A 5,159-nucleotide genomic window follows, 5' to 3' on the forward strand; every position below is an offset into this window, starting at 1 on the left:
GTGACGCCCGGGCGCCATGGAGACTGGGAAGCTTGGGGGGAGGGCGGGGCGCGCCGGTCTTCCTCCGGCCCCGCCCCCGCGGGGCGTGACGTCGAGAGGAGCACAGCCCCTGGGAGGGGCTGGTCCAGTTGGACCTCGCGTGTAGACGCTCCTGCTGGGATGCGGGCAAGCGTGGGACTAATCAACCCGGAGTTAAACCGGCCCCTCCTCTCATTGGGCCCCGAGGCCAGGAGCGGGTCCAAGGGGTGGCTGCACCGCCCTGCTCCCAGCTGCCTCCCTCCCCTCTGCGCTTGCACAGGTGCCCCAGGAGCCTACAGCAAATAAATATCCCAACTCCTCTCCCCTTGGTGCTGGGGATGTTTCACTTGCTTTAGGGGTGTTGCTTATATCCGTTTGGTCCAAAACTGTGCCCCAAAACATTGTCTCTGAGCTTTTAAGTGCCTTAAGCAAATGAGATGAGGTTCTTTGAGTAAATCTGGTATCTTTTGTTAAACCAACTCAAATAGTTGGAAAAAAATCTTCTCTGCGTGCTTTTTGGTATAAGCACTCTTCTTTAGAAGGTGCTGAAGAAAGGTGTTTGTACCTGAAAGCTTTCAAAGAAAAACTTTTTCAACTGTTTAAGTTGGTCTAATAAAAGATGCCAGATTTACCCAAAGAACCTCGTCTCACTTGCTTAAGGCACGTTAAAGAAGTCCCTGGAGGCTCCCAGCCTAAAAGCGGGGTATAGCTGTGCCACTGCATCCTCTCTGGATCCATCCCTGCCACTGGAGAGCACTGCCTGGCACCTGGCACAGCCCACTGCTGCTGGCATCTGCACCTCACATGCTTAACACTTGGGTTAAGCTATCTATCACCATGGCAGCTCACCTCTGTCAAAGGATTTGTGAGGTTTACAGTTACCTTTCAGCAGGCCTGTCTATGTGAGACACTAAATGCACAGCAGACTAACTGTAGTGCACATTGGCACGTCAGGGTGAAAGCCGTGTTAATGTGCAGTAGAATTAGTCTACTGCACATTAGTGTCACTAAAAAAGCATGTGCTGCTATTGCACAGTAGCACTGGTTACTACGGTGGCCACTCACCACCCTCCCACTGACACTGCTGGTGGCATCTGCAGGCAGTCCACAATCCCTGCTGGCTGCTGCCAGCGGTGGCTGTGGCTGGTCATCAACCCCTGGTTGGTGCTCGCCACCTCCCCACCCCACCACCAACAGCACCAGTGGCATCTGTGGGAGCTCCCTTGCTTACTGTCACCGCCACACTCTCACTGCTGCTGTGCCCCCCAACTGCACGGGGCATGCGCTGTACTAAACTTCATGCACCAAAACTACGTCAGACTAATACATGTGTAGGTGCACCCAGTGTGACTGGTATTCAAAGCATATAATAGTGATCCTCAACCAGAGTCCAGTGAGAGCCTTTTAATGGTGCCGCACAATGTTACTGCTGCTAAGTGTACAAACACCCATGCACAATTCACAACATACCCAGCTTTGGGTCTGTCCTTTTACAATGTCTGATGAAATGAGCTTCAGTCCAATGAAAATGTGTACCTAGCTACCTATGAACTCTGGTTAGTTTATAAGGTGCAAAATCTACCCTGCCTTCAGCTAGACTAACATGGCTAACTACATCTCACAAAGTACACATAGAGCTTTCAAATAGGAATCCCTAGCATCAAAATCCTTCTAACCTGTTGGGATCTTCCTGAGTTCTTTGTGATAAAAAATTGCTCTATTATTTTTCCATTGTCAAAAAATGAGTGAAAGATAAGCACTGGCAATATTCAAGGAATGCCTTGAGTGTAAAAAAAGCTGAAAGCTGCTGGTGGACAGATGTGACACAACATAGAACGTTCAAGTTTAAAGACAAGAGGGGCCTTGGGCACAATCTCTGGTTTAGTCCAGATTGAAAGCAGGGAACCATTACTTTAGACTTTTAAAAAGGTGTTAGCAAGTGTTACTTGGTGCATGCTAATATCACCAATCCTGAATGCATATTTCCCACTAGAAAAAAAAGTGAGACTCATTACCTGATTGAGCCACATTAATCTCTTAAAATTAGTTGTCTTTATCAGCATAAAAGTAGATGAAGAAGAACCAATTAGCATAAGTTATTTAGCCTTTTAGAAGTCTAAATAAAGGTTCTGCAAGAGGCCACTGATGAAACTAAAGTCATGGTGCGAGAATGAAGAAATGTCATAGATCAAAAATGGTTTGGAGACAGAAAGCAGAATATCATTACATGTCAATTTTCATCACAGCATATGGCTAAGCAGTGTGGTGCCTCAAAGCTCTGTATTTTGTCCCTGTTGGATTTTTTATTTATAATCTGGAAAAGGGGACAAGTAGCATGATAGAAAAAACTACAGGTGACAAAGAAGAACTTGAGAATGCTGAACAAGCAAGAATTATAGGGCCAAAAAGGACCCCTAGGCTCTCTAAGTGATTGGGCAACATAATGTTAATGAAATTCATTGTCAACACATGCAAAACAATGCACCTTAGAGGGACATTTTTAAACTATCCAAACACCTTACAGGGTTCTAAATTACTTTCAGTCATCTCTGAGAAGGGCCCTTTGCATCACGGTAGGCAAATCAGTGGAAAGCTCTGTTATAAGCAGCTGCAATCAATAAGCCTAACAAAATGTTAGGGCGCAGAAGGGATGGATGAAGAACTGTTGGAACATTTCTAAGACACTGGAAGTGTTATTTGCTCAGCAGGGTATTTTTGCAGTTTTGCACTATAGGTGTCACACTGCTGGAGTTTATGACAGGAATCACAGAACCCTGGTGTGAAATGTCTGCCCTAGAGATCCTCTCAGGGAAACTGTTAGCTAATAAACAGATGAATCCAAGTGAATTGAGAGACCAAGTGTTTTGGACACGTTTAGCTGAATTACTAAGAGTTTTCAACTGGAACGGTTACAGGGATCTCAGACTAAAATTTTGTGGTGCCTCTGAAGTGGGCTTTCTGCAAGCCTCCTTGTTTTTACTCCTAAAAATAAAACCCTGTTATCTACTGAATACAAGTATATGGGCCTAGTCATACACACCCAGGGAAGGACACACATATATTCTCTCCGTAAATAAGAAAAACAGGATAATTGGAAAAAGGTCTAGCAGTACTGCTCAGTTCAGCTTCAGAAGAGGACACAACAGGCACACTATAAGCTTTTCCTGTTTTATCTGACAAACATTTTACTCATTATACAAACCAAATATATTGGAGAATTCTTAAATCCGGAGCTTTGATTATTTCTGTTTCAGACATGCAATTGATAATTTTAAGGCATGGCATAAAAGCAAGATATGCATCAACTTCCTTCTTTTTATTACTTCCAGAGAAACAGAAGTAGGAACAACATTAAACACCGCAATCTCTCAAGCAATTGTATTCCTTAAAACAAAACAGTTTACATAAACAACTGACTGTGGACTCCCACAAAGAACTTAGTATCTTGTGATGTTCTAAAGGGATACTTTAGTGAAATACAGACTGTAATAGAAAGATGGAAATGCAATATTATTATATATATAATTGCTCCCTCCCTAATTTCATTTATATTTTCTAGCACCTCTAATACAGTGAATAGTACACAAAAATGTTCCTGTACAGGAGTGATAGTCTATGCCAGATGGTCCTGTTAGTTAAATTACAGTGTTGAAGAGTTACTTAATTGTTTCCAGTTGTTAGTTCCATGAGTGAGAAAAGTAGGCTGCCTCAAAAGAGGGAAAGAGCCTGTACTACTGGCTCTTTTAATAGGGATAACCATTTTGCCAAAGAAAGGGCCATGGAACATGTCTACTGAAAAGTGGTGGGGAATCTCCCAAGTATGTTTTCTAAAATTATTTGGAGATTTTTTTTGCTGCTGTGGGAACTATTAAAGAATGAAAGGCACAGTGCCTCTCACAGCAGGATTTTATTTTAATAAAGACAGCTTTTCCCACAAGAACCCTCTTGAAGAGGAAAGCTTCACCCTTTCTCATGTAGAAACATTAAAAGCAGATTTGAAATAATTAGTCTTATGGACTTTGTATTTAGCACAGTTGGTTGGACTGGTGCTCCTGATTTGGAAGAGCAGTGAACCTTCTCTACTGTATTGATAGCACTAGCAAGGAGAAAGCAGGCATACAGCCAGATGGGAATTGCCATTATATAGTTACCAGATATTCTAATTAGCTCCTATTGGACAACTGATTAATTCAAATATTACATATGATTGTAACCAGTTAATAACTATCTGTTGTTTTGCCCAAGGGACCACCTAAATTTGTGGTTGTTCATGATTGACTACATGTGTAGACATTAATGCTGGAACAAGCAAGTGCATTGTTCTTATTCAGCTAAATTCACTTGGAAAGCCATTGTCTTAATTTTGACACCCTACCTTACTTGAAATTAGCTTCCCAAATCTCAAAAAACCCCTTAATTGAAAATGTAAACTGTTACTGTTAAGTATTACTTTCTCCAGCATTATTCAACAGGAAATCAACTGTTTTAATACAATGTTGCAAGGGTAAGTCTGGTGTTTGCAAATGATGTGATCTCTCTTGTGATAGTGTATTGGACTGGGGCAGAATGATTGTTTAGTTTTTACAAACATGGAAATGCCCTTACTTTGAACTAACACATTCTGATCTGACTAGTGTAGATGACTATCTTAGCACCTTACTAGGAACCATGATTAAATATAAGTCAGCAGAGAGATGCCAGCATGATTTTATTGGAAAGACATTATGGGCTTAAATCATTGCATGAGACTGCTCCCTTCCACATATGGGGAATGATGAGTGTATATCAACTTTGCATCTCTGCCCTAGATGAATAAAAGATCAGACTCAAGACGGCATAATTTATTCTTGCTACTTTGGGCAAGTGTTGCAGGGGAGGAGGATCGTGACAGCAATTGCTCTATGTCAGTGATTTTTCCAGCCACCTCTGCTCCCTACAGCTGTTCTCTCCTATGCCAAAGGCTGAAAGGGATGGGAGATTGCATACATCTGGTATGCTGAATCTACACCATGCAGGGATTCTTCTAAATCAGAATTCCCCAATGGCTAGATCTGCCTGCTTTCCAGAGTACAATGAATCAGGCCCAGTGAATGTGCTTGGACTACCAGTGAGCATATCTGTTCTATATTGCCAGTGCTTAA

At 42.4% G+C, this 5,159-nt stretch overlaps 1 protein-coding gene across 3 annotated transcripts in view; it reads right to left on the minus strand.

Annotated features, from left to right (window-relative positions):
- The window catches only part of INTU (inturned planar cell polarity protein), a 125,610-nt gene that overhangs the window by 111,284 nt on the left and 9,167 nt on the right, over positions 1-5,159 (minus strand). The gene's annotated exons all lie outside the window — the stretch shown is intronic.

The sequence above is a fragment of the Gavialis gangeticus genome, unplaced genomic scaffold (genome assembly GCF_001723915.1).
Source record: "Gavialis gangeticus isolate Ggan-Ray unplaced genomic scaffold, GavGan_comp1, whole genome shotgun sequence".
In the NCBI taxonomy this organism is placed as follows: Eukaryota; Metazoa; Chordata; order Crocodylia; family Gavialidae; genus Gavialis; species Gavialis gangeticus.